This window comes from Gopherus evgoodei, chromosome 2 (genome assembly GCF_007399415.2).
Source record: "Gopherus evgoodei ecotype Sinaloan lineage chromosome 2, rGopEvg1_v1.p, whole genome shotgun sequence".
Classification (NCBI taxonomy): Eukaryota; Metazoa; Chordata; order Testudines; family Testudinidae; genus Gopherus; species Gopherus evgoodei.
The window spans coordinates 77,746,201-77,768,306 of NC_044323.1; positions in this window are offsets into that span (position 1 = coordinate 77,746,201).

Genomic DNA, 22,106 nt, shown 5'->3' on the forward strand with positions numbered 1-22,106 from the left:
TGTATCGCGTCTAGACAAGATGTGTGTGTGTATGTGTATGTGTGTGTGTGTGTGTGTGTGTGTGTAGCTCTTTGCTTCCTGAATGCATGAAAATGCATATTCTTTAAACAATCAGGGTTTCTAGCACACTTGTAGAGGTGAAAGGGCAAGAGGATGTCTTGTGAAAAGCTTTGTATGCCTTAGCTCTTGAGACACATGGGCTACATCCTCAGCTTGTGCGAATCAGCAAAGCCCCATTACAGTCAATGGGCATAATCAGGCTAGTCTTAATTTCATTGGCTCAGCTGGCCACTGACTTCATGAGGCTGCAAAAACTGGGACAAAATACTGAGTTTTGTAAAAACCATCAAGCACCCTAGCATAGACATTCCTGGAATTCAGGGGCACAGTGTCTCCTTAAGCACATGGTAAGTCAACCTCTCCCTGTATATAAAAACTGTCAGTATTGCCCATCTATATGAAATAGGGTTTAATACACAGCTTCCCCATCACATGATACATGGAAAAATATAAGCAAGTCTCAGTGCTGTGCGGGAAGGAGAAGATAGTTTATGAGGGAACCTCTAAACGTTCAGAAAATCATCTAGAAGTCTGGCTATTTATCAGAAGATTTATCCAAACCTATGGAAGCCCCCCTCCAAACTCCATGGCCTTCTATCATCTGTGATGGGGTGTACACACCTCACACTGAGCAACAAGGGATTAAGGGATTTTTTGGGGCTCAGCCAGCCCCGCTCCGCCACACCTGCAGCAAATGCACCATCTGCTGATGGAATTAAAAGACAGGGAATTAGCTCATTTGGGTGGCAGAGCTGGAGGTGAGCAGACCTGCACAGCACAGCATTATCACCAGACACACTCCAGTAGCACAGCGGCATCAATGCCGCTGCACCACCGTGGCACTGTGTGTGTAAACAAGCCCTTAGTTTAGGAGGCTTGCTCCGCCTTTGGAAATCTAAGACTACATCTACACTAGCACTTTTGTTGGTAAAATGTTTGTCTGTCAAGAGTGTGAAAAAAACACACCCCGACCGACATAAGTTTAACTGACTGAAGCAGTGGTGTGGACAGCGCTGTGTTGCCACAGTGTTGACGCTTTCCCACTGACATAGCTACTGCCGCTCATTGGGGATGGTTTAATTATGTTGACGGGCTAGCTCTCTCCCATCGGCATAGAGCGGCTAAATGGGAGACCGTATAGCAGCGCACTTGCAGCACTGTGCTGCTGTAAGATCTGTAGTGTAGTGCAGACATAGGCTTAGCCCACGTCCACACTACAGGGTAAAATCGATGTTATTAAAATCGATTTTATAAAGCAGGCTTTATAAAATCGATTTTGCGCGTCCACTCTAGGGCTACTTACATCGATGTTGAGCGTCCATGTTCCCTGGCGTCCATCTTTTCCCTGAGCGTTGCACTCTGGGTACCTATCCCACAGTTCCTGCACGGGTCCCTGCCCTTTGGAATTATGGGTTACTAGCCCAGTGCATGATGGGATCAAAGTCCCCGTCCTGGGTGGTTCTGGGTACAGCCCCCCCCCCTTCCTGTAAACGGCACACAGTCAGTTCGCGCTGTTTTTACTGGCTGCAGTGAGGGAAACGCCATTTTGCAGCAAGCATGGATCCAGGTCTGCTCTTGTCCTTGATCGCGAATGCTGTAAATAATTCACGCATTCTCGTTCTATCACTGCTGACCCATGATGCAGAAATGCAAGAGAGAATGCTTGAATGCGGGGACGACAGCGATGACGAACTGGAGAACGAGTTTTCTGACACCCCAGGCCCCTGCACGTTGGAGCTCCTGACGGTTATGGGTGAGGTTCTACCCGTTCCGCGCCACTTTTGGGCACGGGAAACAAGCACTGACTGGTGGGACCGCATAGTCCTGCAGGTGTGGGACGATTCGCAGTGGCTGCGGAACTTTCGCATGCGTAAGAGCACTTTCTTTGAACTTTGTGACTCGCTTTCTCCTGTCCTGAAGCGGCATAATACCAGGATGAGACCAGCCCTCACAGTGGAAAAGCGAGTGGCAATAGCCATATGGAAGCTTGCAACGCCAGACAGCTACCGGTCAGTCGGGAATCAATTTGGAGTGGGCAAATCTACTGTGGGGGCTGCTGTGCTGGAAGTATCCAAAGCAATCATTAAGCTGCTGCTTCGAAAGGTTGTGACTCTGGGAAACGTGCAGGCCATTGTGGATGGCTTTGCTGCAATGGGATTCCCTAACTGAGGGGGGGCCATAGATGGAACCCACATCCCTATTTTGGCACCGGAACACCAGGGTGCCCAGTACATTAACCGCAAGGGGTACTTTTCGATGGTTCTGCAAGCCCTGGTGGATCACAAGGGACGTTTCACCAACATCCACGTGGGATGGCCAGGAAGGGTTCACGACGCACGTGTCTTCAGGAGCACTACACTGTTTAAACGGCTGCAGCAAGGGACCTACTTCCCTGATCAGAGAATAACAGTTGGAGATGTCCAAATGCCTATAGTTATCCTTGGGGACCCAGCCTACCCCTTGATGCCCTGGCTAATGAAGCCATACACAGGCAGCCTTGACAGTGCTCAGGAGTTGTTTAATTACAGGCTGAGCAAGTGCAGAATGGTGGTAGAATGTGCATTTGGCAGGCTTAAGGCGAGATGGCGAACGCTTCTCACTCGCTCAGATCTTAGCCAAACCAATATCCCCTTTGTCATTGCTGCTTGCTGTGTGCTCCACAATCTCTGTGAGAGCAAGGGGGAGGCCTTTATAGCGGGGTGGGAGACTGAGGTAAACCACCTGGCCGCTGATTATGCGCAGCCGGACACCAGGGCAATTAGAAGATCTCACCAGGATGCTGTGCGCATCAGAGAAGCACTGAAAAGTAGCTTCCTCATGGGCCAGGGTACAGTTTGAATGCTGATTTTCCTTTCAATTGATTGCTGCCCTCCCCGTCTATGCGGTGTTGCTGCTGCAAGATACTTTGCCTGCAGCATTCCTCAATTGCTTGCTTAGGTTACTTGCGAGAGCTGTCCATTGGAAAACATATAATTCTGTATTTCCCAATTATTACCTACCTCCACCATTAGCTGCTTCCGTCTGCTGCTAGGCACAGGACCTGCAACCTTCCTTAACTGCTTTTTTATTGAAAATAAAGTTACTACTATGTGTTACAAGAATTGTGTTCTTTATTTAAAATCAGATCCTTTCATCAATCAAGCATCATGCTTGTTGTTACAATACTGTGCTTGAAATTTCATAACTCAGCGTTCTATGGGGGACGGAGCGAGGGAGGTTTGGAGGAAGGGGGAGGGAGGTTTGAAAGAAGAAAGTGCATCAGAGTAGACAGAACAAGAATTCTCATGGACCAGGTTACGGTATGGCTGCTTTCTTTGTTTTCCCTTTATTACCCATATCCCCAATTGTCAAATCCTGATGCTGATAACTAGCTTCCGTGCAGCTTTCCAAAGCTGCTTGCTTCAGTTCATTACCAAACTACAGTCACACTTCCTTAATAGCATGACCTGAGAGTAAAAATAGGCAAAGGTGGCATGGGAGAAGTTTGGATCATTAGAGGAGGGAAAAAACAGGACACAAAGGGCTTTTCAATCTAATGAAAGCCTTCTGGTTGGAGTGTCCGCAGCAGTGGAGGGGGCTGGTGTAGAGAGCCTTCCCCCACGCGTTCTTACACGCCTGGTTCTGGAAGGTGTGGGACAGGGTGAGTACTGAGGGAGGTTATACACGGGCTGTAGGGGCATTCTGAAACCACGGAGCTCTTGCAGCATATCACGGAGGATGTCAGTCTGATCACGAAGAAGATCCAGAGTTGCTGCTCGCCAGCGCTGATCTTCCTGCCACCTGACATCATTTTTGGCGTCCCTCCTGTCTTCGCGTTGACTGGCAGCCTCCCTGTACTTTGCGACCAATTGCTTCCAGTCTCCCTGCTGAGCGGGTCACTGCCATAATTTCGGTGAACATGTCCTCACGCGTCCTCCTTTTCCTCAGTCTTCTTATGATACCCCCCCCACGTGGATGAGAAGCGAGAGGGAGGCTGGAGAAATGTGCAGCTGTGTGTGGAGGGGGGGGGGTTTGGAAAGAGTGATAAAAGAATCATGAGACACATTTCACACAACCATTCATACAGTCTTTCTCCTCACTGACCTGTGCCTGTTACCGAACCTTGAACATTTTACTTTACCACAAGGTCACCTTAGGATTCCTTTAATACTTATTGCTTGTGGCTGAGGACAGAGAGTTCTGCTCAGACGCAGGTCAGGGAAGCACACAGACCTTGTCCGGAGAAAATGGGAAGTTAATAATGGCTAGTAATCCCTGTAGTAGATTGTACTGGTAATCAAGCTACTGTCCTTCCCTGCTTTGCTCTCGCGTTCCCCGAACAAGCAGGTCTCCTTGCCTGCGGTTTGCTGGGTGGTTCGGGGAACGGGAGAGCAAACCGCGGCGAGGCTGGTCTCCTTCCCTGGTTTGCTCTCGCGTTCCCCGAACAAGCAGGTCTCCTTGCCTGCGGTTTGCTGGGTGGTTCGGGGAACGGGAGAGCAAACCGCGGCGAAGCTACTCTCCTTCCCCGGTTTGCTCTCGCGTTCCCCCAACAAGCAGGATGGAGACTTTTCTAAAAACCACCTCATGGGTCAGTGTTTTAGGAAAGGTAAAAAAAATTACACTCACCAGAGGACGGTCCCTCAGCTTCATTTTCTGGAGTACTGCCTTGAGATGGCTGGCAGGGAACCTCAGTAAGGGTGAGGAAAAGATCCTGGCTGTTTGGGGGGATAAAATGCTCTGTGCTCTCTGCTGGAGCCTCCTCCTCTTGGTCCTCATCATACTGATTATCGCCATCAAATAAATCTTCCGTAGTTGCAGGAATCACGACGCCCACCTCTGAATCAACAGACAAGGGGGGGTTCGTCGTTGCGCTGTTCCCCAATATTGCGTTAAGCTCGTCGTAGAACCGGCATGTTTTGGGGGCAGAGCCTGACCTGCCCTTTGCTGCTTTGGTCTTCTGATACGCCTGTCTGAGCTCTTTCACTTTCACTCGGCACTGTAACGAGTCCCTGGTATGTCCCCTCTCCCGCATGGCATTAGAAATTTTTTCAAAGGTTTTCTCATTTCTTCTGCTCGAGCGCAGTTCTGAAAGCACCGACTCTTCTCCCCATACAGCTATCAGATCCTGTAACTCCTGTGTGCTCCATGCTGGAGCTCTTTTCCTATTTTCAGGAGACTGCATTGTTCTCTCTGCTGCTGAGAGCTCCACGCTGTGCAAGCAGGAAATGGAATTTCAAAGTTCCCGGGGCTTTTCCTGTTTACCTGGCCAGCAGAAGAGTACCTTTACCTGTGTAGAGCGGCCACTAGAGCACTGTGGGATACGTCCCGGAGGCCATTAACTTCGATGGCCGTCCACACTATCATAAAATCGATTTTAAAAAATCGATTTTGGGGTTACTCCTCTCGTTTTGATGGAGTTCCAAAATCGATTTTAGGGACCCTTAAAATCGATTTTATGCACTCTGTAGTGTGGACGGTTACAGCTTTAAATCGATTTAAAGCTCTTAAAATCGATTTAAAGCTCTAGTCTGGACCTGGCCTTAGTTAAGCTGGTTTAGGCAGGGGCCTGTTTCAGTCTTTCAAGACTGAATTTACTCCAGAAGCCTAGCAGAACTTGCACCTGCCTGAAAAGATTTTCTTTAGCCTAGACAAAGTTTTTTTTCTAGCCCCTGGGGTTTTTAAAAAATTTTTTATCTGACAACTGTAATGAAGTTGTTTATGTGAATTTTTGTAACTTATTTAATCTCTTACAGGTCTTATACTTTTAGAAAACTATTTTTTCTCTATATATTAGCTGCCGCTGAGTGGTTTTCTGTCTTTTCCCTTCATGGTAACTGAGCCTGTGACCCCTGGCACATACATATCAGACTACAGGGTGACTAATTTCAGCCAGATGATGAAATCTAACATAACCCATCTCAAAAGATAAAAATGTCCTGCAAAAGCTTCATAGACATTTTTGCCAGCATTTAGCTAAGAATAATGTTTTATTGCCATCTTTGAAGAAAATTTGACTGGTACAAAAACTTCTGTGGGAAATATTATCAGCGGTTTGTGGAATCTCAGCAAACCTAAAGGGCAAATTGAGTGCTTTTAATCTTGCAGTGGTTTTTTGTTTTGTTTTTAAACACAGATCATGATTAAGTGCTTGTTGTGATAAAAGATAATAAACGTATACACCAGAGTTTAACATAAAAATAGCATATAGCAGAGCCTTTACCTACATTTCTTGCACAATTAAAAGAGCCATTGACTTCACTGGAAGTTTTGATCGCTCAAGGAATGTGAAGTGTTGTACATAACTAATAAAATGTTTTCTTCAAGTAATCTCCTTGTCCAGAGATCTTTCTTTGCTGGGTCTGGAATACACATGTAATATGTTTTCGAATAACAATACATAATATTTCTGTTACTGGATGGGTCTCACATAGAACTTTTTTTATCCCTTTTTTTCAGTAATGATTTTCACTTTCATAACACTTCTAGTCCTAATTCAAAAACCCATTGAAGTCAATGGCATGACTCCTGTTGACTTTAATAAGCATTGGATCTGGCTGCTACCATAGAAGAAATAAGACTACGAATATAGGATTTCAAGGATTTGACTGGAGGGAGTGACAGATGTGTAGCTTGACTCTGAGATCTGTTGGGGTAGAGTTTTCCAAAAGTAAAAAATAAAATCAGCTGTGTCAAATTTATCAGCCACTTAGATATTTTTCAGTATGTACAGCAGGAAATAGCTTAGCAGCAGATCAGTTTCAAATTAATCATATAATTAATAATTGTGTGTAGAGATTTTAAATCCGAGCTTGCTACCTTTGCAGTGATACAAATCCGTCAGTAAATTATACTTATTGTGCAAAGCGCTATAGTAGTTTCACAGAGTGGAATGGAGAATCAATAGCAAAAGGTTCATATTTCTGTTTTCAGTGGCTGCTCAAAGCACTGCCTCATGCCCATACATCAAAATTCTGTTCTTAGCCATATGGCAAATCTTGCCTTGGATAATATGCTCTCTCTAAGGACCTGATCCAAAGCTCACTGAAATCAATAGAAAATCTCCCATTGACTTCAGTGACTTTGGATCTGGGCTTAAATGCATTGATTCATTCCATTGACATCAGGCAGTCTATTAGAGGCAAGATGTGCCGTGTGCTTCCGAAAGCAGCATTTTGCCCTGAGGGGTTGGGAGACTCATATTTCAATCTGACTAATATTTTGAGGACAAGGTTATGTTGTTTTTTTCCTGCATTTCTCATTACCCATTGGTTTAGGGTGTTAGCTAGACTCCTCTGAAGCACTTTCAACTTTAACTCTTGGTTAACAAAACATTTTGTTTGTGACGACATGTAGGGGTAAGGAAATGGGTGCTTAGAGGGAAATTTTGATTTAAAAAAGAAAATCAAAGGTCTCCCTTTCTGCAACTCAAGCTCTACACAGTACACACTATGAGTCGAGAAGCATAATACTACGGTTTAATGATTATCAGTAGAAGTTAGAATAGAGGGGAATTGTTTGTTCTTCATATAAATGTTTTAATATAATGAACTGGGGAGGAAGTCAGCCTGGCAGATTGGCTTAAGGACAGGATTAGAAACTCATTCAAATACCAGCTCTGCAATGACTTGCAGGAAAGTCTTGGGTAAGTCATGTGGTCTTTCTTGGTCTCAATTTTCCCATCTGTCAAAAGGGAATAATAAAACTGGTACGCACCCCTAATGGATGCTGCAAGGTTTAATTTATTAGTTAGTGAGATAGATTCTGCTCTGGGTTGCCTTTATTCAACCCCATTGATTTCAGTATAGTTGCCTGGTTACTAATGAGAGGAGTCTTTGGGCCACTGAAGGTAAACTAAACTGTTTTGAAGATACAAAGTGCTATGTAAATGCAGTATTAACTGATTAAATTATGGTGCCTGACACACCTTTGCAAAACCAGTGCTGAGTGCTTTTTGACAAACCATGTAAAGTGAATGCCTCCCTAAAGATACTGAGTCAAATGCTCTCCTCTGAACTAGCTCTTTTTGGCTACTCTAGAAGCACAAAGGAGATGGAATCTGGCCATAGCTGGCCAGCTGAGAATTACTCTGACAGCAGGGAGCTCTCAGCTAACAGCATTCTGGCAAGTCAAAGCTGGAGGATGGTCCTGCAGGGACTGTTGCCAGATGGCTTAGATTAGAGCAGTGGTTTTCAACCTTTTTTTTCATTTGCAGACCCCTACAAATTTTTAAGGGATGTGTGGACCCCTATGAAAATCTTAAACATAGTCATAAAAATATAGACATAGAAACCCACTGTTCTATGGCCACTGCAAATGTTCACAGGGGTGCACAGACCACAGTTTTAAAACCAATAAATTAGAGCATCCTGCAGGCTCTTCTAACCTATGCCAGAGCTGGAGTTGAAGCTGAAGCCCTGCAGGACAAAGATAGTTCTCTATCTCTACTTAGCTGAGCAGATGTCAGGGCAAAAGAGAATCTAGTCCATTATACTTACTATTCATATGGCTTCAGGTTATGTTTCTATAAAGACCTTGTTGGTAGGCCACTTAACATAGATAGGGAACTTTCAACTTTTTCTGCAATACAACGAAGTAAATTGTACATTTGTACTATTTTTTGTGCAAATATTACTATTGGCATAGATTAAGTAATCAGTTCTGTAGCCTGTTGCTGATTAAATAATCAGTTACAATAATTGTAGTTGCATTTACCAGTCCCCAACATAAACTTAGCAGTAAGAAGCTAAAAAGGTACACTGGGATATCTTCTCACCAATATGCACTGTGCTGCTATTCACAATTTTAACAATATTCATTAGGAAAAGTTGAAAACACATGTTGGCATTGTGCTTTGTCTGTAGAGAATATTTGATGTATCCAATGCTTGATTTGTGCCAGGACTTGCTAGGGCTAAGCCCCGATTCCTCTAGGTTTGGCAGTTCATAGACCCGGCACCTCTGGTTGCTGCATCAGTTATGAATGTAAAAATATTACTTGAGCCCTGGCACCTCTTTAATTACAAATTAAGCACTAGATGTATTTCTCCTTTGTTTCACTTCAGAAAGGGTGTTAGTGACACAAGATTGTTTAGCATAAGCAGTTACACATATTGTAAGGGATTATTATGGATGAACTCACACGGGAAAATAAGACAAAAACACCCCATCGCCTGTGGGTGAACACTTTTCACAAAGCCATCACTCTATATCTGAACTTTTGGTACTCCTCCTCAAAGGAAAGCTGCACAACCCTTTCAAAAGACAAGCCGGGATCTTAAATTAATCTGCAAGACACCTAAAATCATTTACTGAAGAGAGACACTGAATTTATGACTTATTACAATCTGTAACCCACTAGCCCCCCCATTTTTTATCCTATAACTGCAGAGGTGTTAACAGGCCCTTGATTTGTCCCTTACAATATGTGCTAACTACTTGTGCTAAACAGTTTGTTCCACCATGCATGTAGCTTTGACGCTGGGAGTACCTTTCCCAGACCTGAAGAAGAGCTCTATTGGCTTGCAAACTTGTCTCTCTTTCACCAACAGAAGTTGGTCCAGTAAAAGATATTACCTCGCACACCTTGTATTTCTAGTATCCTGGGACTGACACAGCTCTAACTACATTGCATAATTCAAAAAGGGTGACATTTTTCTCCTGTGCAAAAAGTCAGCACAAGGCTTTAGTGGCACTTCAGTGGTGTGTACACCATGTGATGCCCCTCTGCCCAGATGTGAATTTGTCCTTGAAGGCAAAATTCTACTCTCATATTTGCATGGTGAATCTCAACTCTTGAGGTCTGATCTCCCTATCTGCATAGATCTCCGATTGAGAATGAATAATATCTGAGCTGAAATCCACTGTTCAAATGTGAGACCAGAATTTGCTCCATTTACTATTTTTATTTGATACTGACATTGTGCACGTCATGCAAAATGTATGGCAAAAATGGTTCCCGTCACAAGATGCTTACAGTCTAACACGACAAACAATACAGTTCTAACACATCACACTTGATGGCCAGAAGAGGAAGGCTGGTCTTGTGATTAAGGCACTGAAAGGAAAATCAGGAAACTGGCATCTCTTTCACAGACTTCCTGTTTGACCTTTAGAATTCTGCTTAATCTCTTGGTGCCTCACTTCTCCATCTATAAAATGGAGCATTGTAAGAATATATTCATTAATAATTGTCAGGAGCTCAGCTGCTTGGGACTATTTAAGCTCCTAGATAGAGGGATTTATCACAAAGCAATGTGAGATTTTTTTTAACTGCTTGTTGTAAATATGAATATTCTTTGGTGAATTAATGTTGCTTCATTGGGGAAGTGTGTTTAAGAAGAGATTTGGAAGATGAGGTAATGGATGCCTAGCACACCAAGGAAGGAAAAAGATTCCAGGCAGTATGAAGAAGGCGCAAAAAGTGTGAGGGATCAAATAAGATGGTTAGGAAAGAGGCCTGGGTGTGAGGGAGATTTGGAGGGTTTCTGTAATGTTGCTACAATCTAACAGTGGATATGTTTAAACCCAGAGGTGGCTGCATTTCAATGGGGGATGTGATGATGTGTGTAGTTTGTACATCAGTTTATGAAGTGCTTTCAAATACTCAGGAAAAATAAGTGCTGTATAAATGTAATATCATTACACAAGCAGCATGTCACCTGCTTACATTTCTTTGAAGACTGGAGTATATTGCCATATCATTAGCCTACACCAAGTGCTATTCATTTTTAATTATAGCTCACTGAAAATACAGAACTTCACAATGTGTCATCTCCACTGTTCAAACATAGATATATACATCTTACGGGAAAAAATTAATGCCACAGAGTATTGTACTTATGTAGTGTCTGAAAAAAATGTGCACATATCTCTGTATCCAGCAAAAAAGTAAATCAAGGAGAAATAACAGAAATTTATTCTACAAATATATATTAGCTAACATGAAGCCAATGGGAATTATCTTTGTATATCACTCATGCATCCATATATAAATTGACACCTCAGGGTGGTATTCATGAATAAAATAAAGTATAGTATTTACCAGTTTACTTTCCCTTCTTCCCCAAATCAATATTTGGAAAAGCAGTTTATAGATAAACTGGGAGCCAGAAAAATGAAATAGTCATGAGTTCTCTCAATAAAGAGATTCATATCACCATGCTGCTTGCTGCGAGAACTGCAGAAGCCGCCATCCTAGGACTTGCAGGTTGCATTCTTCTGCTTGTCTGTGGGAAATAATCCTCCTGATTTAATTATTCATTTTCAATTATTTAATGTGGTACTCTGGGCTACTGGCAAAGCTTTTGGTTGGCTTTCAAATTACTGCCATCTCTAATAGTACAATATTGGAATCTGGCTTCCAGAGACAGAGGGACTCATTGTCACTTAGTCTGTGTTTTCATTATGACAAATATTGAGGCTCCTTTCAGATTATCCTATCCTTTAGGTTATCTCCTTTTTCCCACCATTTACTTTGCAAACCCACACGCATCCCATAACACGGCAACCTTCTCTCTAGAGGCTTGATCCTATTCCCACTGAAGTCAATGGCTCCAGATGAGAAGAGCTGAATCATCTGGAGTCTGTCAGTGCTCTTCTTTTTGTCATCCAAAGGGGCTCCCTACAGATCAATGCCTGGAGAACACGGCTTGTGCAAAGCATTAACCCTTTTTCAGCATGGGGATGAGATGAGGAAGCAAAGCCAGGCCCAGTGTGGCAGCATGTCACATTGTGCCGCACTAGTTCACCAGACCAACCTTTGCAGTGATTGCTTCTAGAATTACTGGGGCTGTCCACTAAAAGTGATCTCCCACTATGAGATGTATTATGGCTAAATCTTGATCAATTTTGGCTCTGCTTTAATGGGCAGTAACATAATTTCAATAGTGCTGTAAGATCCTTTTGTACAATAAAAACATGTTCCTACCGTACATATGAATTAACATATACGAGTCTGATTCTGCTCTCATTTTCACTGTGTTGTTTTTTTTTTGGCATAGCTCCATTGACTTCAGTAGAGCTGCTCCTGATTTACACCGATGTAAGCGAAAGCAGAATCCAGCCCTGATAGATATCTTCTTAACAACTTAGAATTAAAATTATTTTTTATTTTAATTAAAAAAAATAAAATCCATCTTACTTTAATTTACAGTGTGTCACTCAGGTATTTGTCATATAATGAACTGCAAACATTAAACTGCTGCTACAGTATAATGGTACTGTCTATGATTTTACTACTCAGTGTGGAGAACAAAAAAGAGTACAAAAGGGGTAGAAATTTCTTGATAATATGAGGACATAAACACGTGCTTTAAGCAGCAACTAGACTGCTCTCAAAACAGGAAGTTCCTACGTTTACCCAGCTCCCCACTGAAATACATTCTCTCAGGTAATTGTGGAGACCAGGAACTCTATAACCATTCCACATCTCCTTTTCTTTATAATAAAAGATGAAAACTTAAATTGTAAACCCAGGGCCGTCTCCAGGGTTTTTGCTGCCCCAAGTGGCGGGAAAAACAAAAAGACGTGATCGGTAGCAGCCGCGCTGCTTTCTTCTTTGGAGGCAATTTGGCAGCAGGTCATTCACTCCGAGAACGACAGAGGAATCCGCCGCCGAATTGCCGTCGAAGAACCTGATGTGCCGCCCCTTCCCCTTGGCTGCCCAAACACCTGCTTGCTGAGCTGGTGCCTGGAGCCGGCCCTGTGTAAACTGATGTATATGCACCCAACAGTTCAAAATAAACTTCAAATTCCTCAAAACTATTTATGCTAGTATGTCCCCTGATGAATTGCATTTAAATGATCCTGAGCAGTAGTCTAAAGATCAAGTCTTGGAGGGGGTCTGATCAGTCTTCCAGACTGTGTTCTCTCTTCTGTTGAATATGTATGTGGAGTTCTCTGTGAAGGGGGCTCGCTTCCTGACAGACTACCTAGAGGACCCAGATTCTCTCTTTGTAGTGTTGGGAACTATTGAAGATGAATCTGGTTCCTCTGAAGAAATCCTTCTGGAGTCTTCAGGAGCCAAGTTCCTAACAGTTACAAATCTCTGCTAGCTTTTCAGCCAAACCTTGTTCCCAGGTCTCAGTTTGCATAGTGCTTTTGTTCTGTGACAAGCAGTGAAGTTTTGTTGTTGCTGAATTTTTATTTCAACATTCTGTTTCTAAAATTGCTTCAGGCTGGGCCACTTAGGATTAATCTGTATTAGTGCAACAGATAAATGTGTCCATAGTTGTCTTTCCATCAGAAGTTCTGCTGGAGATAGTCCAGGTGCAAGCAGTGTTGACTAATATGCCAGGAATGCTTCATATGGGTCCACTGATATTTACAGAAGTCTTTTACAGTGCTTTGCTCACTCCACCTCCCCTTTGGTTTTGAACAGTGTATTAGCAAGAGCAAAGTCTTGTGCAAATGCTAGGAATATTTCAAAGGTAAATTGATGCCCATTTTCAGATATGAGGACTTCAGGAACTGAATGTCTTTCAGATATTGATTTTAGTTTCTGGATGATCTGTTCCAATTAAGTCTGTGTAAATATAGCTGGTGAGGCGGGGTGAGGGTAGTACAGGAGTGGAGAGCAGATTGATTTTGTACAAGGAAACCTACATGGCCAAATTTTCAGACTGAGACTTCCATTTGTGTGCATGCATAATGATTTGTGCACACAAACCGTGTAATTTACACACACAAAATCCATTGTCCGTGTACACAAGGGATAGCATGCAGAAATTGCCCAGGAAATAATTTAAGCTTTCCAAGTTACACATCTACAGATGGAGCTCTGGTTGAAGCCCTTTTTAAATTGAGCCCTACTGGATTCCCCTGGGTAGATGCTAGCCTGGGTCTTAGGAGACCTGGTTCAATTCCCTGCTTGACTTTATACAAGTCACTAAGGCCTGGTCTACTCTAGAAAATTAGGTTAGTTTAACTATGTCGGACCCCTGCCCCCATTCAACCCCCCTGTTCCCTTCCCTCTGACTGTCCCGACTCCTATCCACACCCCAAACTCCCCGCCCTCTATTCAACCCCTCCTATCTCCTGTGCCCTTACCACGCTGCCTGGAGCATCGGTGGCTGGCAGCGCTACAGCTACGTCACCTGGCTGGAGCCAGCACACCACAGCACAGCACAGAACACTGAGTCAGGCTGGGCTCTGCAGCTGCTTTGTTTGGCTGCCCAGAGCATTGCACTGGTGGCACGCTGAGGCTGCGGGGGAGGGGGAACCGTGGGGGAGGGTCTGGGGGGCTAGTCTCCTGGGCCAAGAGCTCTGGGGCCGGGCAGGAGGGTCCCGCGGGCCGTAGTTTGCCCACCTCTGATCTATGCCAATGGGACAGTCCCTCCCATTGGCACAGTAGATGTCTATGCTGAAGCATTGCAGCAGCACAGCTGTGTCACTGTAGTGTTTTAAGTAGAGACAAGTTCTAAATGTCTTTCTCTACCTCAGTTTCCATCCTTAAATGGGGATAATAATTTTCTAATCACAGGGGTATTGTAAGGATAAATACTTTAAAGAATGTGAAGCTCTCCGATACTGTATAGATGGGGACCATATAAGTACCACAGACAGTAGAGTTAGATTAAAAGTACTTTTAAGAAGCTATTTTCTTTCAGCTGCAGATGGCTTAATTAAACAATAAAACTTAACAGATGTGATTTTTGGTCCAATAATTTATTCCATGTCAACACAGCCAGGCACAAATTAGTGCACCAAAATATGTGCATTAGTATCTTATTTCAGTTATTATGTATACATATACATACCTCAGTTTAGTGATGGGGCTAATATATTTCAAGGAGATTATGTTCTTTATTCACTTTAAAGAGCGTGTTTTTTAAAACAGAAAAAAAGAGAGAAGACTATAAAATAATATGAGGATACCTTATATGAAGAGAGAAAGAGGAATTGGTACATTGAGTGTATTGCATAAGTATACATGTGCCCCTACTGTATAGCATCTGTAGCTTTGCTGTATTTAAAATATCAAATATTCTATGACCTCTTGAGTAAAGACTTCACCCTGTTATATTTCTATTTTGAAGCATAAATCCTTTCAAATCTGTATGCCAGAGGAAAGAATAATTTACTTGTATCTGAGGGGAGCCTTTCCACTTTCATAAAATAGTTTTAATTGCAGTTGGTATTGATGTATCCATATTAATTATTGTTACATATTATTTTAAAGCACTCATAGCTGTGTTAGGTGCTTCACAGAAGCCAGGACTCTGCCTTGAAAAGTTTACAATTTAAGGCCCAATCCTACAGATACTTGTGTAAGTAATTTTGAGCACCTGAGTAGTCCCATTGAATTCAGTGGGACTGGGCACATGCAGGATCGGGTTCTTCATTTTCTAATCTCAGCCTTTTTTTAAGGTCACTGCTATGAGTTCTTATGAATCAATTGAGTTGCTTGACTTTACCTAATTTAATTTTGAATAATTTAATTTTAAGCAGTCTCTCTTCTCAGCAGCCTATTAACCTTACAGTGAACTCTTCCTGTAAAGGGAGATTGGGAAAGGAGACTGTCTAAATCTGTTAAAACATTAGTCTGCTTTTACAGGTTGTACAGTGTTATATGGCAGAAAAATAGTTGGCAGGCACAGCACTTGTTCAGGGGCACCTGCCCACCTATACCCAGTGGACACTGTACTGGGATAAGGTCTGATCTACTCCCATTGAAGTCAGTAGCAAAACTTACATTGGCTTTGATTAGGACCATTGATCCCAATTCATCCCTGTGCCAATGCAGAAATTAAAGGGAGGTGACTTATGCCTCCCCAGTCTTGAGGCTGCCAGGGGGTGATTTGGCTCCAGATGACTTTGCACCCCTTTTGCAATGGACACTCTGGGATTAAAGTCAATGGGATACAGAAAATTTGCTTTCCCTCTTTTTTGGCCTGTCCCCTCCTAGGTGTGGTGCTCTGTCCCATCTAGTGGCACCGAGACCACTTAGCATGATTGAGTCTACTACAACCTTAGCTAACAGCCAAATGGCTTTTAACGCATGAAGTAGAGGCTCACACATTTAGCTCCAGAGGTTCCCAGGTTTGATCCCACCTGCTGACAACTGAGATCTATCAGTGTTACAGCTGCTCTAGAATGGACCCTGTGCAGGGATTTCTGCAGAGATGGCACAGCTGTCAGAGTCAGTTCTGTCCCTGGTGGGGGCCTCTGCTAGGACAGGGAAATCCATCTGGGGCCCATGAGGCAGAATTTCCCTCTAATAATGTTATCAGAATCCTCTCTCCCCTCAAAAAAAAAAGGTCATTTGGAATAAATCTGGTTATGAACCTCCCTAGGACTGGGTTTACTTTCATTTGGTCAAATGAAAATGCTGCCTTGAGCTCTTATCTAGTAGATTCTACCAATCAAAAGTGTGGCTCTAGTAGTTGTATTATTATAACAGGTTTAGAATTGTTTCCGAGTATTTCCCTTGTTCTGTCATTCAGCTTAATCATATCACTACAGTCAACTGATTTCTGGGACCAAGGTACGGAATTGTCAAAAGTCACAATATGCCCACTTGTAAGCGAAACTTCCTTGTAAATCAGGCACATATTCTTCATAACACTTCCTCAGAGGATGACAATCCTACAGTATTGAGATTAACAAGGTATTAGCAAGACTCTCCTTTGACAACTTTTTATGTTCTTCCAGTAAAATAAGACTGATTATAAGAAGGCAATTTGGTTGAGAAAGGTCTGGGAAATATCTGCCTATTGACTGTTAATGATCGATGGATGTGAGTCATGCACTACTAATCTTCAGCAGGCTGCGCCATTTTTTCATTCCTGAAGGTGAACATAATGAGTCAAGTGATGCTCACTTCTTACTCAGGGAAAATTCCCAATGACTGCAACTGAGTTTTGTCTGGGTAAGGACTGCAGGATTTGTGGCCTATGCTACTAAACAGTCTTTTTTTTTTCTTTCAAAAATAGACACCTTTTCAAGCATATATTGCCCATCAACTATAAATTATATCCCAGTAAAGCAATAGTTCTCAAACTATGGTCTGTGGCACCAGACTCTGCCAGAACAACAGATGCAAAACTTGCAGACATATCTCCACTGCTGTGATGATCAGCACCCCCACAACACACTTTTCAAGATCCAGGGATCCTACAAATGCCTGTCACAACATGTGGTGTACGTCATCCAGTGCAGTAAATGCCCCAATAATAATTATGTGCGTGAAATGAGACAATTACTACCTGAATGAATGAATTAACAGAAAAATGATAAAAGACAAAACCACTCAATCACCTGTGGGTGAACATGTTTCATAAAACAATCACTCCATATCTGACCTCTCAGTCCTCATCCTCAAAGGAAACCTGCTCAACACCTTCAGAAGATGAGCCTGGGAACTTAGGGCTTGTCTACATCACAAAGTTGCAGCGCTGGTGAGGGGGTTACAGCGCTGCAACTTAGGAGGTGTACACATCTGCAGGGCATCACCAGCGCTGCAACTCCCTGTTTGCAGCGCTGGCCGTACTCCCATTTTGTCTCGGGTGTAGAGGATCCAGCGCTGGTGATCCAGCGCTGGTTATCAAGTGTAGACACTTACCAGCACATTTCTTGACCTCCGTGGAATAAGCAGGTATCTCAGCATACCTGAGGAAGCCTCTCTGGTAATCAAGCAGGTATCCTTCCCCGCGGTTTGCTCCGGTGTTCTCCGAATCCCCCCCCAAGCGGGTCTCCTTCCCAGCGGTTTGCAGGGGGGTTCGGGGAACACGAGAGCAAACCGCGGGGAAGCAGGTCTCCTTCCCCGGTTTGCTCTCGCGTCCCCCGAACCCCTGTGCAAGTAGGTCTCCTTCCCCGCACCCCCGAGCAAGCAGGTCTCCTTCCCCGCCATTTGCAGGGGGTTCGGGGAACGTGAGAGCAAACCGCGGGGAAGGAGATCTGCTTGCTCGGGGGTTCTGGGAACGCGAGAGCAAACCGCGGGGAAGGAGACCTGCTTGCTCGGGGGTTCGGGGAACACTGGAGCAAAACCGGGGAAGGAGACCTGCTTTCCCGCAGTTTGCTCTCGCGTTCCCCGAACCCCCCTTGAAGCCGCCCAACAGCGCTGCAGTGTGGCCACATCTAACACCACTTGCAGCGCTGGTTGCTGTAAGTGTGGCCACTCTGCAGCGCTGGCCCTATACAGCTGTACTAATACAGCTGTAACAACCAGCGCTACAAAATTGTAGATGTAGACATACCCTGAAATTCATAATTTTGCTAGGTACTAAAAATCACGGACTGAACAGAGACATGGGATTCATGGCTTGTTACAACAATCTATAACCCACTTAACTCCCCACCCAACTTTTTTTTCCCTTTCCCCACTATGATTGGAGCAGCATTAATGGGCCACTTCACCTAGAATGGTCCCTGGAAATGTGTTAACTACCTATGCTAAAAAATCTGTTCTACCTTACATTTCGCTGTAACACTCGGAGTACATTTCCCAGACCTGAAGAAGAGCTCTGTGTAAGCTTGAAAGCTTGTTTCTCAAATCAGCACAAGTTGGTCCAAAAAAAACAAACAAAAAAACCCTCACTCACCTTATCCTGGGACCAATACAGCTACAACACATATCACCCCTGTGAGATGAGAAAGTGTTATCCTCATTTTACAGATACAGAACTGAGACATAGAATGATTAAAGTCCAGTAATCAGTAACACTGTCCAGTAATTTTGGGTGCTGAATTTGAAATATTTAGGACCTGATTTTTCAAAGTATGTAGCATTATGCAGCACTTTATATGTTCAAGAAAGAGCTCCCATTGACTTCAGTTGCAGCTGTAAGCCCTTCTGCAAATGAGACCCCAGGATCTTAAATCAAGCACCCTGGAAATGAGGAACACACAATTAAGTGACTACCCAGTGAAAAGTTTAGTTTAACTTGCCTGGCATCATATGGGGACTCTGTGCAGAAGCAGGGGTAGAATTCAATTCCACAGGCAGCATTCAACTGTCTTAATCATGAGACCATCTTTACTCTTTCTGCAATTCCTGCCTCATTTACTGCAAACCTTTCAACTCTGCAGCAAATGAAGCAGGAATCTATAGTAAACAGTCACCTTCTCTACACAACCCTGATACATCCCCAAAGCATGTCCATCCTGGTCACTGAACAAGGCGGGTGTCCTAGGTTTGAAAAAAACAACCAAACAAACTGAAAAAAACAGAAATTCCATCATGTGGTATCATATTGACAATTACATGATTCATCAGCAGCGTTTAAACCTTTAGGCCCACCACACAGAGCTCTACCACAGTAAGCAGATAGCAGTAAGCAGAAGCAATGCACAGGGAGGCATGAGGCCTCAAGTATCCTCACAGATTGGCCTGTTGAGGGGAGGGAGGAAGAGAGGCTCTGTTCTTCTTTCCTCGTGCCTCCCCCAGCCCTGCAGGGAGCAGCAGTACAGAATCACTTCTGCCTGAGAGCTCAGCTGGGAGACAGCAGCAGCCTGCTCCCTGCCTGGGCTTGGCTGCCAGGGACACGGGCCAAGCATGCCGGGGGTGAGGGGTGCTCTGGCTCAATTGGCTCCTGTCCCTGCAGCAGAGCCTGGGTGAGGGGCAGCCTTCTGCCACCCCAGATGCTGGGGACAGGGGCTAAGAGAGCTGGAGCCTCCTCTCCCCCCAGCATGTTTCTGTCTCACTCGGTCCCTGTCCCCAGGAGCTGGGGCAGCAGAGGGCCAGAAATCAGGGGTTGATAGTGGGATGTGTGGTGCAGCCTTAATAACAGGCATTGTTACCAGACCTGCCTATAATAATAATAAATAACAATAATAACAACAATACTGCTTCTAAAATGATACTTTTTGTTCCTCCTGTAAGCAAGCCAATTAAAAGATGTTCCTTTAGAATCTCTGTAATATTGGTCAGGGACTCACTCTTCCTAATATTACCTTGGGGGTATATTCTGTCCATGTATTGTGGGCTCTGAGGCTTCCCTGGAGATGGATGAGGCTGGACAAAAAATCCATTGTTATGTGGATCCTCCTGCTCACCATTCTCCATGTGAAAGGATCACATAACAGCCAGAAGGGTTATGGTTTCCTCAGGGCTGTAGTAATTGCTGTGGAGTAGCTTTACAAATGGGTTGAGAGAAGATTGCTCAAACCTGTCACCTGCACAATGGAGCTTACCATTATTTTCAGGCTGTGTGCTGTGTGAGTGGATTTGTGCTTAATACAATACTTTCCTGAATCTCTAAGACCTGAGGTTTTAGCTGAAGTATTAGTCATAATAAACTTCATTTTAAAGAATGATGGATGATATTTGAGCATCATCATTTGTTTGCAGTTAGCATTAAAAATAGGGCACGATTACTCTCTTTCACCTTAATGACCTACTGCATTTTTATGAGACACATAACATTCAAAAAGACATAAAAGATGACACGTGAGTATGCGACTATAAAACTATAATGATTTATTTACAATATGTGAAGATAGGATATTCTGTGCCTGAACAAGTGTTCTTTACACACCCCAACATCTTGAATTCAGTGGGCAACTTGGGTGTGCAAAGATTATGGGATGATGCTCTTTGATCCTAGGGAACAGAGTCAGCTAGCTGGTCCCTAGCAGAGGACATGAGCATCAGAAAGTCTGCTGGGGAGAAGTACTGAATTGGAAATGACTGCAATCTTTCTTCCATGAGGTGGTAGAAGTTGGGGGTAATCATCCCTACACAAAATGTGAGTGGCACTGGGTGAGGAGGCAACATAGCCCAATTTTTAAACAATCCATAGAGTACAGGAATTGGGTAATATCCTTTTAAATAGTTTGTGAGCCTTCTAGTAGCCCTGACTGTTTTCAGAAGCCATCAGAAGCTTGGCAGAGCTCCAGTGCATATATAGATAGGTAGGCCTTGCATGTTGTATGTTAAACATGCTTAGTAAACACAGTTATTTGGATTCCACTGTTTCCGTGAGGTTCCTTCATATTATGTATAATATGTAAAGAGCAAAAGACTCAATAGCTTCCAAAACTGTTTCCTGCACAGTGCTTTCTGTAGTGTAGACAAAGTCACAGAAATTCTCCTCAGTTTCTGTCCCCACTAATATGAAAAAACAAATGTCGAATCTGTTACTGTTCATGTGATCACGTTACTGGCCCCAGTTTAAAAGAGAACTGAGTAGTATCTCTCTCTCTGTTTATTACTTTGAATCTTAACCTTATTCTCCAATACCATACGTAAGTAGATAATACCAGAGTGTTGTCTGTTTATTAATAGAACTGTGTAGAAACTGGAATTCCCATTTAGTGGGAAATTTTGGGATTTCTAAATTTGCTCTTTCTGAATGCTAAATTAACCCCATCTGATGCAGAAGTGAACAAAGGATTCAGTATCAGAGGCATTGCATTTGATTAGTGAAACTCTAACCACCTGTTCCGCCAGACAGTTTTGCATTCTGCTTTCCTGTAAAGTTATGCCTCTTTATTTTGAGAAAAATGAAATTAATATTGCAGAAGATAATACTCTGGTGTCTTGTAGGGACTTATCCGGAGAGATGCTGAGCACCCACAATTCCCATTGATCTTAACAGTAGTAGTTGTTGCTCAACAGACTTTCAGAATCACATTTCTTGAATGTAGTGTATTTTACATTTTATTTAGGGCTTTTGTGCTGCTATTGCTGCTACAGCTTCTATAGCAGAGCAAAATATTCTATTTTAATACTTGATTTTTAAAGGCATTTGTGGCACATCTCTCTGGTCTGGGTGGGTATTTTGCTGCAGAATGCAAAGTCTACTGTCCTTATAATGAACATTAGCACCTCCAGGTAAGAAAAAAAGCTATGAATGTTGTGAAAGATTTCAGATTCCTTTTTCTAAAGAGAAGCACAGTTTTCATTGAAGGTTTATCAAATTATTCCTTAGCCTGATATTCTGAACAATTTATCTCCTTGACAACAGACAACATCTAGTATGGAATGTCTCATTGTAACCATATGCAGGAGTTGCTCCTACTAAGTAACTGGCAGTCAGTAGAGATTAGCCCAGATCATGAGGTCAGAAGGCTATTAGGACAACATCTGGCAAACCAGGGAAGCAGCCTGTAGTCACAACATCTGAATAA